General features: G+C 37.7%; 1 protein-coding gene across 1 annotated transcript in view; it reads right to left on the reverse strand.

The window, feature by feature from the left end:
- LOC105466664 (SHOC2 leucine rich repeat scaffold protein) overlaps positions 1-13,070 on the reverse strand; it is a 142,680-nt gene that overhangs the window by 2,048 nt on the left and 127,562 nt on the right. The window lies entirely within an intron of this gene.

Below are 13,070 nucleotides of genomic sequence, written 5' to 3' on the forward strand. Positions count from 1 at the left end.
TTTCACCATGTTGGCCAGGGTGGTCTTAAATTCCTGACCTGGTGATCTGCCCACCTCGGCCTCCCAAAGTGCTGGGATTACAGGCATGAGCCACCGCATCCAGCTAAGATCAACTTTTTTTAGCTACCACCTATGAATGAAAACACGCTGTGTTCACTTTCTTTTCCTGGCTTATTTCACTTAACATAATGTCCTTCAGCTCCATGCCTGTTGCTGCAAATGACAAGATTTCATTCTTTTTTATAGCTGAATAGTATTTCATTGTGTATATATACCACATTTTCTATCTCCATTCATCTGTTGTTAGACATCTAGGTTGATTCTATATCTTGGCTATTGTGAATAGTGCTGCAATAAACATGGGGGTGCAGACATCTCTTCAATATACTGATTTCCTTTCCTTTGGATAAATGCCCAGTAGTGGGATTGCTGAATCATATGGTAGTTCTATTTGCAGTTTTTCGAGGAACCTTCATACTGTTTTCCATAATGGCTAGACAAGTTTACATTCCCATCAAGAGTGTCCCTCTCTCTGCATTCTCACCAGCATGTGTTATTTTTTGTCTTTTTGATAACAGCCATCCTAACAGGGGTAAGATGATAATTCATTGTGATTTTCATTTGCATTTCCCTGATGATTAGTGATGTTGAGCATTTTTTAATATTTCTCTGTTGGCCACATATATGCCTTCTTTTTAGAAATGACTGTTGAGATTACTTGCCCATTTTTTCATCAAATAAATGGTAAGATTGTTTATTTTTATTTATTTATATATTTTTTGGCTATTGAGATGTTTGAGTTCCTTGTATATTCTGGGTATTAATTCCAAGTCAGAAGAATAGTTTACTAATATTTTCTCTCATTCCATAGGCTGCTTTTTCACTCTGTTGATTGTTTTCCTCTGCTATGCAGAAGCTTTTTAGTTCAATATAATCCCCATTTGTTTATTTTTTGTTTTGTTGCCTGTGCTTTTGAAGTCTTGTTCATAACATATTTTCCAACACCAATGTCCTGAAGCATTTCCCCTGTTTTCTCCCAGTACTTTTATAGTTCCAGCTCTTACATTTCGGTCTTTGATCCATTTTGAGTTGATTTTTACATAGTGTAATAGCTCGGGGATATGGATGTTTAGTTTTCCCAGCACCATTTATTGAAGAGACTGTCCTTTCTCCAATGTCAAAAATCAGTTGACTGTAGGTATATGAATTAATTTCTGGGTTTTCTATTTCATGCATGGTCTTTTTCTGTTCTTACGCCAGTTCAATGCTATTTTGGTCACTACAGGTTTGTAGTATATTTTGAAGTGTGATGCCTCCAACTTTTCTCTTTTCCTCAGGATTGCTTTGGCTATTCCAGGTCTTTTGTGGTTCCATACAAATTTTAGGAATTTTTTCCCACTTCTGTGAAGAATGTCATTGGTATTTTTATAGAAATTGTATTGACTATTCAATACAATACATTGTATTGAATGTAGTATGTTCATTTTAACAATATTAATTCTTCTGACCTATGGGCATGGGGTGTCCTTTCATTTGTTTGTATCTTCTATTTCTTTCATCTGTGCTTTGTAGCTTTCCTTTTGAAGATCTTTCCCCTCGATTAAATTTATTTGGTATTTATTGTAAATGTGATTGCATTCTTGATTTCTTTTTCAGCTAGTTCATTGTTTATGTACAGAAACACTACTGATTTTTGTATATTGATTTTGTATCTGCAACTTAACTCAATTTGTTTATTGGTTCTAAGAGCTTTTTTTTGTAGATTCTTTAGGTTTTTTCTACATGTAAGATTATGTTGTCTGCAAACAGGAACTATTTTGCTTTCTCCTTTCCAATTTGGATGCCCTTTATTTCCATCTCTTGCCTAATTTGCTCTGACTAGGATTTTCAGTACTATGTTGAATAAGAGTAGTGAGAATGGGTGTTCTTGTCTTGTTCCAGTTGTTAGAGGAGAAGCTTTCAGCCTTTCCTGTTCAGTATAGAGTTTATCATACTGGCCCTTTATTATGTTGAGGTACTTTTTTCTATATCAAATTTATCGAGAGTTTTTAATCATGAAAAGATGTTGAATTTTATCAAATGCTTTTTCTGCATCCATTGAGATGATCATATATAGTTTTTGTCCTTCATTCTACTGATGCAATATGTGATGTTTATTGATCTGTACATGTTGGGAAATCTGTGTACTCCTGGATACTTCCCAGGAATGCACAGATGATTCATCATGATATATCATGATCACTTCATCATAATGTATTATCTTTTTTATGCGTTGTTGGATTGGTTTGCTAGTATTTTGTTGAGGATCTTTGCATCCATGTTCATCATTGACCTGTAGTTTTATTTATTTATTTATTATTTTGGGGGGATGGAGTCTCACCCTGTCACCCAGGCTGGATTGCAGGAGTGTGATCTCTGCTCACTGCAACTTCTACCTCTGGGTTCAAGTGATCCTCCTGCTTCAGCCTCCCAAGTAGCTGGGATTACAAGTGTGCACACCACACCCAGCTAATTTTTGTATTTTTAATGGAGATGAGGTTTCACCATGTTGGCCAGGCTGGTCTTGAACTCCTGACCTCAAATGATCCACCTGCATCAGCCTACCAAAGTTTTGGGATTACAGGTGTTAGCCACCACATCCAGCCTAGTTTTCTTTATTTGTTATGTTCTTGTCTAGTTTTGGTATCAGGGTTATGCAGGCTTAGCAAGAACTCCCTCTGTTTCAATTTTTTGGAAGAATTTGAGAAAAATTGTTCTCTAAAGGTTTGGTAGAAGTCAGCAGTAAATCCAATGCAGTCCTGGACTTTTTAGGGGGGACACTTTGTATTAGTGAGTCAATATCATTACTTATTATTGGTATGTTCAAGTTTCCTACTTCTTCTTGGTTCAATGTTGGTAAGCTGTGTGTGTCCAGGAACTTATTCATTTCCTCTAGGCTTTTGAATTTATTGTTATATAGTTGTTTGTAGTAGGCTCTACTGATCCTTTGTATTTGTGTTGTCTGTTGTGACATCTCCTTTTTCATCTCTAGTTTTATTTATTTGGATCTTCTCTCTGTTTTTCTTAGTCTAGCTAATGATTTGTTCATTTATTTCACTGATCTTTTGTATTGTTTTTCTAGACCCAATTTTATTTACTTCTGCTCAAATCTTTTTTATTCTTTTTTTCTTCTAATTTTGGGGTAGGCTTGTTGTAGCTTTTCTAGTTTTTGAGATTCATCATTAGGTTGTTTATTTGAAATTATTCTTATTTTTTGGTGTAGACATTTATTGCTGTATACTTGCCTCTTAATACTGCCTTTGCTGTGTCCTTTTGGTTTTGGTATGTTGTGTTTATATTTTCATTTGTTTAAAGGAATTTTTCAATTTCCTTCTTAATTTCTTCTTTTACCCACTAGTTGTTCAGGATCATGTTATTTAATTTCCATATGTTCATATAGTTTCTAATGTTTCTCTTATAACATTGTGATCAGATAAGATAGTTGATATGATTTCAGTGTTTTCTAATTTGCTTAGACTTCTTTTGTATCCTAACATATGATCAATCCCAGAGAATGTTCCACATGCTGAAGAAAAGAATGTGTATCCTGCAGCTGTTGGGTGAAATGTTCTATAAATGTCTGTTAGCTCTATTTGGTCTATGGTATAATTTAAATTTGATGTTTCTTTACTGGCTTTCTGTCTAGATGATCTGTACAATGCTGAGAGTGGGGTGTTGAATTCCTCAGCTATCATCATATTGGGGTCTATCTCTCCCTTTAAATCAAATATTTGCTTTATGTATCTGGGTGCTCTCTTATTGGGTGTATACATATTTACAATTGTATTTTCTTGTGGAATTGACCCCATTATTATTATATAATGTCCTTGTCTCTTTTTACAGCTTTTGACTTGAAATCTGTTTTGTCTGATATAAGTATAGCTAATCCTGCTCAATTTTGGTTTTTGTTTGTGAAGAATATCTTTTCACATCTCTTCACTTTCAGTCTTTACATTAAGGTGAGTTCCTTATAAGCAACATATAGTTTGTCTTTACATTAAGGTGAGTTCCTTGTAAGCAACATATAGTTATGTCTTTTTAAAAATTGTAAACATTCATCCTATTTGTATATTTTAAATGGGAGATTTAATCCATTTACATCAATGTTACTACTGATAGGTGAGAACTTACTCCTGTTGTTTTATTTTATTTTATTTTATTTTATTTTATTTTAGAGACTGATTCTCTCTTTGTCACCCAGGTTAGAGTGCAGTGGTACAATCTTGGCTCATTGCAACCTCCACCTCCCAGGTTCAAGAGATTCTCCTGCCTCGGTCTCCTGAGTAGCTAGGATTACAGGCGTGTGCCACCACACCTGGCTAATTTATGTATTTTTTAAGAGAGACATGGTTTCACTATGTTGGCCAGTCTGCTCTCGAACTCCCTGGCCTCAAATGATCCACCTGCCTTGACCTCCCAAAGTGCTGGGATTACAGGCATAAGTCACCATGCCTGGCCCTGTCATTTATTGATTGTTTTCTGGTTGTTTTGTATATTCTTTTTTCCCTACTTCCTCTTTTATTGTTTATTTTTGTGGTCGGGTGATATCCATAGTAATAAGGTTTACTTCCTTTCTCTTTCTCCTTTTTGTGCTGGCTCTACCAGTGAGTTTTATACTTTCCCATGTTTTCATGATGGTAGTTATAGTCTTTTCACTTTCAGGTGCAAGTATGCTTTGAGTATGTCTTGTAAGGCTGATCTACTGGTGATGAATTTTCTTAGTTTTTGCTTCTCTGTGGAAAATTTTATTTCTCCTTCATGCCCGAAAGGTAGCTTTGCTGGGCATAATATTCTTGGTTGTTAGTTTCATTTTGAATATATCATTCAATTCTCTCTTGACCTGTAAGGTTCTGCTGAGAAATCTGCTGTTAGTCCAATGTGGATTCTCTTATATATGACTTGATGCTTTTATCTTGCTGTCTTTAGAATTCTTTTCTTTGACTTTTGATAGTTTGACTATAATGTGCCTCAGAGAGGACCTATTCAGGTTGAATGTATTTGGGGTTCTTTGAGCTTCCTGGACCTGGATGTTCATCTCTCTCCCAAGTTTTCAGTCCTTCTTCCATAGGATGCCACTGATAGGCATGACCCTTCCATGGGATGCCTGATAGCCTTGGACCAAAATCTCAAACCTCAGAAATAGCCCCATGGGCCACCCACTCAGCAGACACACCCACAAGCCAGCTGAGAAGCCATATCACCATATCCTGAGCCTGAGAAACAGCCCTCATGGGCTGCCCCAGCAGACACACCCCACAAGTTGAGCAGCAGTGTGCCTGCATCCTGGGCCTGAGAAACAGCTCCATGGGCCACTCCTGGCAGGCATGCCCCAGGCTGACTGAACAACCATGTGCCTGTGCTCCTGGCCAGAGTATCAGCCCCAATCTCAGCAAGCCAAATCCCAAGTTGGCCAGTGCACCATGTGCACACACACACATACACATTCTCCCAATGTGAGAAACAACCCAGCAACCCACTCTGGCACTACCCCCACAAATTCTCAGCCTAGGCCACTGAGACATTTATAAGTATCAGTAGTGTGTATTACAGATGAAGAAACTACATGGAGACTACACTATTGCATCCACCTAGAAGTAAGGCCAACACATCCCAACCAAACCAACACTCTGTGACCCATTCATATGAATAAGTATTTCCCTTCAAAACCTACTCCATAAAATGGGAAGAAGTGACTCTTCTATCAGATGTATAGAAATCAATGTAGGAACAGACACATCACACATGTAAAAGCAAGGAAACATGACACCTCTAAAGGAAAACAATAATTCTCCAGTAACAGACCCTAATCATAAGGAAATATGTGAAATGCCAAAGAAAGAATTTCAATTATTAATACTTAAGGAAACTCAGTGAGATATAAGAGAAAACAGATAGTTAACTGAAATCAGAAAATTCATGATTCAAATGAGAAATTATATATATACATGTATGTATGTGTATATATAATATATATACATACACATATGTGTGTCTGTGTATGTAAAAAGAACCAAACAGAAATCCTAGAGCTGAAGAATTCAATGAATGAAATTTTTAAAAAAATTCGAGAGCTTCAGCAACACTAGACCAAGCACAAGAAAGAATCTGAACTTGAAGACAAGTCTTTTGAAATAACACAGACAGACAAAAAGAGAAAAAGAATTAAAAAGAATGAAGTAAGTCTGCATGATTTATGGGACATCATTAAGCAAACAAATATTCATATTATGGGTGTTCCAGAAGTATAGAGAAGGAAACAAGTGAGGGAAATGCCCTGTGGGTGTTTCTGCAGGGGGTGACCCTCGGGGCTACGTCTCAGGCCTAGTACACAGGTACAGGGTTGCTTAAATGGCCTTAGGGCATGCCCACCAGGGGTGGCCTACAGGATTATTTCTCAGTCTGGAGCATGAGTGCGAGGCTGTTCAGTCAGTTCAGGGGTATGCCCACCAGGAGCAGCCCTCCAGGGCTGTTTCTCAGGTCTGGCATATGGGTACAATGCTACTCAGCCATGCCTGGGGAGTGTCTGCCAAAGGGAGTACTTCATGGCTGTTTCTCAGGTCTTGAACATGAACATGTAGCTGTTCCACAGCCCCATGAACATAGCCTCTGTTCAGAGGCTCAGGGGTCTTTCCCACTTGCGGATGGGCACGCAGTGGTTTGACTGGCTCGAGAGTGGGTTTGTCTTGGGCAGGGCTGCCAGACTATTGCTCCAGCTGGAAGTGCAGTAATAGGGGTTGTTCATGACCAGAGTTACAGCCAATCCAGGTCCTAGGCTCCAGGCACACTGGTATTCATCCATGTGTGGGTTTGGTGGAATGAAGATGGAGAGGTGTAGTCACTACTGGCCCTCAGAGCAGGGTGCACTCCAGAAGTGGCTCTGGTCTCAAGATTGTGCTATGCTACAGGAGCTTGGCTCACAAGTGGTGGATGAGGGATGTGGAGGACACCCTATTTGGGTAATACAGCTGTGTAAATTCCTGGTAGCTCTCCAAACTGGATTCAGGACTTCGAAGGACTGTGGGATCCTTCTGCAGTAAGGACTATAGGTATTTGGCAATGGGGACTGGTGGGAATCAGATCTTCTGCTTACCTTTTCCCCAAAATGTGAAGTCCCTCCTGACTCTGGGCAGATATGATCTGGGAGAGAGAGATGGGCTGCAGAATCCACATGCCTCCATGCTGCCCTCCTGGAGATGCGTCTCCACTTTCCCACTGCACTCTGGCACTCTCCCTTCAGCACTCCAGTCAAATCTTAACTGTTTATTCATTGTCTTGGTCCTTTCTTGTGAAAAGAATGAGCACCAGCCATCTCTAGTTAGCCATATTGCTGATGTAACCTGGCAAACACAATTCTGATCTCTGCTTGTATGAGTTTAACTTTTTTATTTTTATTTTTTGTTTTAGACAGGGTCACTCTGTCACACAGGCAGGAGTGCAGTGGCACAATCACAGCTCACCGCAGCCTTGACCTCCTGGGCTCAAGCAGTCCTCCCACCTCAGCCTCTCGGGTAGCCAGGACTACAGGCACGCACCACCATGCCTGCCTAGATTTTTAGAATTGTTGTAGAGACAGGGTTTTGCCATGTTGCCCAGGCTCGTCTGGAACTCCTGAGCTTAAGTAAGCCACCTGCCTCAGCCTCCTGAAGTGCTAGAATTATAAGCACAAGCCACTGTGCCTGGCAAGTTTAACTTTTTAAAATTGTACATATAAGGCCAGGCGCCATGGCTCATGCCTGTAATCCCAGAACTTTGGGAGGCTGAGGCAGGTAGGTTTCTTGTGGCTAAGAATTCGAGACCAGCCTTGCCAACATGTCAAAACACCATCGCTACAAAAAAAAAATAAAACAAATTGGCTGGGCATGGTGGCACATGCCTTTAGTCCCAGCTCCTTGGGAGGCTGAGGCAGGAATTGCTTGAACCTGGGAGGCTGAGGTTGCAGTGAGACAAGATTATGCCACTGCACTTTAGCCTACATGACAGAGCAAGACCCTGTCTAAAAAAAAAAGAAGAAAAAAAAAAAAGGATTAAAAGATTGCACATATAAGTGAGATCATATAGTATTTGACTTTCTGGGTCTCATTTAACTTAGCATAATGCCATCAAGGTGTATCCTATGGCAGGATTTCCTTCTTTTTTGAGGCAGAATAATATCCCATTTTATATGCGTGCGCACACACACACACACACACACACACACACACACACACACACGAGGGGACCTCAAAAACATCAAGGAAAATTGAATTAAAAGATAAAAATAAAAAAATATAAGGTTTATTTCTCAACATAAGCTCCATCAAAGTAAACATTTTTGTAAGCAATAATACTAGCTGATTAGTCCATCCCTAAAAAACTAAGGGTCCTGGAAATTTAACCACATCAATGTAGGGTTTGTTTGTTTGTTTTGTTTTACATTATTAACTTTAAAAAAAGCTGGGTGCCTTTAAAGATTTAAAAGAAAAACAAAAGACTTAAAAGGAAACAAAAACACATCAAAAGGAACCAAATTAGGAAGGTCAGGTGGATGCCTAGTGATTTCCCATAGAAACTCTAACAAAATTGACCTTGATTAGAGAAAAAAGCAGGCCCATTATTGTGGTGGAGAAGGACTCTTCAGGTGAAGTTTTCTCAGACACTTTTCTGATAAAGCTTTGGTTAACTTTCTCAAAACACTCTCATAATAAGCAGATGTTATCATTCTTTGGCCCTCCAGAAAGTTAACAAGCAAAATGCCTTCAGTATCCCCCAAAAAACTGTTGCCACGACCTTTGCTCTTAACCAGCCTACTTTTACTTTGATTGGACCACTTCCACTTCTTGGTAGCCATTGCTTCGATTGTTCTTTGTCTTCAGAATCATATTGGTAAGGCCATGTTTCATCTCCTGTTACAATTCTTTGGGGGAAAAAATCCTTCAGGATCTTGATCCCACTTTTTTACAATTTCTATTGAAAGCTCTGCTCTTTCTACAGCTGATCTAGGCACAGCTGATCTTTGACACCTATCAAATAGAAAGTTTGCTCAACTTTAATTTTTCAGCCAGAATTATGTAAGCTGAACCAATTGAGATGTCTGTGGTAGTAAATATTGTTTCTGCTGTTACTCATAGGTCCTCTTCAATTAGGGCACAAACAAAATGAATTTTTTCCTCGCAAATTGATGAGTATGGTCTGTTCACTGTGGGCTTCATCTTTAACACCATCTCATGCCTTCTTAAAGCGACTTATCCATTTGCAAATTGCTGATTTCTTTGGGCCATTGTCCCCTTAAACTTTTTGTAAAACATCAGTGATTTAACCATTCTTCCACCCAAGCTTCCCCATAAATTTGATGTTTGTTCTTGCTCCAATTTTAGCAAAATTCATGTTGCTCTAATAGAAGCTTTTTTCAAATGGATGTCCTTTTGAAACTTAGTACCTCAAACTAGATCTTGTTCAGACACGTTATAACAAATGAGTACAGGTTTATTTTGGTGCAAAAAAAATTGAAAACCATACATAGTTTTTTTTCATAACATGCATTTTTTCATGAAGTTTTTGAAGACCCCCTCGTGTGTGTGTGTGTGTGTGTGTGTGTGTATCTCATACTTTCTTTATCCAGTCAGATACTGACAAATACTTAGATTATTTCTATATCTTGGCCATTCTGAAAAATGCTGCAATAAACTTGGGGATACATACATCTCTTTAAGATATTGATTTTGTTTCATTTGGATATTTACACAAGAGTGGGACTGCTGGGCATACAATATTTTTATTTTTAACTTTTTGAGGAACATCCATATCTACATTTTATTTGAAGTGGTAAAACATTAACTCTAAGACGACTATGAAAGGCTAAGGTATGTATTGCAATCCCTAGATCAGCCAATAGAAAAATAATACAAAGATTATAACAAAAAAATCAATATGAAAATGAAAAGTAGATATAAACAGAAGTAATTGAATAATCCAAAAAAGACAGGAAAGAGAGAACAGAAGAACAAAGAACAGAAGTGACACACAGAAAACAAATAATAAAATGTAAACCTAAACTCAACCACACAAATAATTACATTAAAATGAAATGGTCTAAACCCACTAATAAAAAGACAGAGATCATCAGATTAGATAAATAAAACAAGGCTCAACTACACGCTCTCTACAAGCAGCCCAATTTAAATATAATGATATAGATAGATTAAAAGTAAAAATGATGAGGCCAGGCGTGGTGGCTCCTGCCTGTAATCCCAGCACTTTGGGAGGCTGGGGTGGGCAGATCACGAGGTCAGGAGATCTAGACTGTCCTGCCCAATATGGCAAAACCCCATCTCTACTTAAAAATATATATATACCAAAATTAGCTGGGATGGTGGTGCGTGCCTGTAATCCCAGCTACTTGGGAGGCTGACACAGGAGAATCGCCTGAACCCAGGAAGAGGAGGTTGCAGTAAGCCGAGATCATGCCACTCTACTCCACCCTGGCAACAGAGCAAGACTCCGTCTCAAAAAAAAAAAAGAAAAGTAAAAGGATGAAAAAAAGATATATGATGCAAATATTAATCAAAATAAATCCAGTGGCTATATTAATATCAAAGCCAACTTCAGAACAAAAATATCAAGATAAAGAGAGATATTATATAATAATAAAAGATTACATACATTAAGAAAATACAGGCCAGACATGGTGGTTCACACCTATAATCCCATCACCTTGGGAGGTAGAAGTGGGAGGATCACTTGAACTCAGGAGTTTGAGACCAGCAAGGGCAACATAGGAAGACTCCCATCTCTACAACAAATTTAAAAATTAGCCAGGCACAATGGTGCATGCCTGTGGTCTCAGCTACTCAGGGGACCGAGATGGGAAGATTGTTTGAACCTGGAAGGTAGAGGCTGCTGTGAGCTATTATTATGCCACATAATAATATGTCGCACTGTAGCCTGGGCAACAGAAATAGTTCCTGTCTCAAAGAAAGAAAGAAAGAGAGAGGGAGAGAGAGAGAAGGAAGAGGAAGAAGAAGAAGAAGAAGAAGAAGAAGAAGAAGAAGAAGAAGAAGAAGAAGAAGAAGAAGAAGAAGAAGAAGAAGAAGGAGAAGGAGAAGGAGAAGGAGAAGGAGAAGGAGAAGGAGAAGGAGAAGGAGAAGGAGCAGCAGGAGGGGAGGGAGGGAGGAAGGAAAGGAAGGGAGGGAGGGAGGGAGGGAAGAAAGGAAGGAAGGAAGGAAGGAAGGAAGGAAGGAAGGAAGGAAGGAAGGAAGGAAGACAAAAATCCTAAATGTATATGCACATTAAAGATCATCAAAATACATTAAGCAAAAATTGATAGATTTAAAAAAAGAAATACACCAATTCACAATGATGAGTTCAACACTCCTTTCAGGGTAATCATATATAAAGGTCCTGAAAAAACTATCAACCAAATTGACATTTATAGAACACTCCATCAACAATAGCAAAATACATACTCTTTTCAAGTACAAAAGAATATTCATCAAAATACCAAATTGGAAAGATGACCTGTATTCATACACTGAAAGACTTAATATTGCTAGATGATAGTACCTACCAAATTGATCTACAGATTCAATATAATTCATATCAAAATTTCAACTATCTTTTTATTAGAAATTTATAAGTGATCCTAAAATGTATATAGAAATGCAATGAACAAGGAATAGCTAAAATAATATTGAAAAAGAAGAAAAAGTTGGAGAACTCACACTTCCTGATTTCCAAATTTGCTACAAAGCTACAGTAATTAAGACACTGTGTTTCTGGCATAAGAATAGACATATAGATTAATGGAATAGAATTGAGAATCCGTAAATAAACTTTCACATCTATGGACAATTGATTTTCAACAAGGGTGCCAAGACAATTTAATGGAGAAAAAGAATGGTCTTTTCAAAATGTAGTGCTCAGACAACTGGATTTTCACATGCAAAATAATGAACTTGGACCCCTACCTCACACCATATGCAAAAATAACACAAATTAGAACAAGGACCTAAAAGCAAGAGCTAAAACTATAACACACTTAGAAGAAAACAGAGATGCAAGTCTCCATATCTTGGATTAGGCAATAGTTTCTTAGATATGACACCTAAAACACAAGAAGCTGATGAAAAAATAAATATATTAGACTACATAAAAATTAAAAACTTTTGTGTTTCAAAGGACATCACCAAGAAAGTGAAAAAACACACAAAGCAGGAGAAAACATTTGCAAATCATATATTTGATAAGAATCTAGTATCTAGAATATCTAAAGAACCTTTATAACTCAATAATAAAAAAGATCCAATTACTAAATTCTATGTAGGCAAAGGATTTGCATAGACATTTCTCCAAAGAAGACATGCAAGTGACTAATAAGCACATGAAAAGACCTTTAACAACTTTCCGTATGCTAACTTCAACTTTCCATAGATGGAAATGCATATTAAAACCACAATAAACCCAAATGTGATGAGGTGCTCCTATAGTTCTTGGGAGGTTACTTGGGAGGCTGACATAGGAGAATCACTTGAGCTCAGGAGTTCAGGGCCAGCCTGGGCAACACAGTGAGACCCCATCTCTTAAAACATATGTAAACACACACACACATACAATGAGATACCACTTCACACCCATTAGAATGACTCAAATTAAAAGTTAGATAATGACAAGTATTGATAAAAATGTCATCTGCTTTGGAAAACAGTTTTGCAATTCCTAAATATGCTAAACATAGAGTTACCCTGTAACTTAGTAATTCCAGCCTCAAATATATACCCAAGAGAAAAGAAAACATATGTCCACACAAAAATTTGTACATGAATGGTCATAGCCATTATTAATCATATACAAAAATATTATACTTAATATACATATACAAAAATCATATACTTAATGTCCTTTGATGAATAAACAAAATGTGGTATATCCATATATCCATATAATAAAATATTACTCAGCCATAAGAAGGAGTGAACTACTGATACTTCATTTTCAAGTTTTGGATAAAACTTGAAAACAGGCTCGGTGAATAAAGCCAGACACAAAATGCCACATAT

The sequence above is a fragment of the Macaca nemestrina genome, chromosome 9 (genome assembly GCF_043159975.1).
Source record: "Macaca nemestrina isolate mMacNem1 chromosome 9, mMacNem.hap1, whole genome shotgun sequence".
In the NCBI taxonomy this organism is placed as follows: domain Eukaryota; kingdom Metazoa; phylum Chordata; class Mammalia; order Primates; family Cercopithecidae; genus Macaca; species Macaca nemestrina.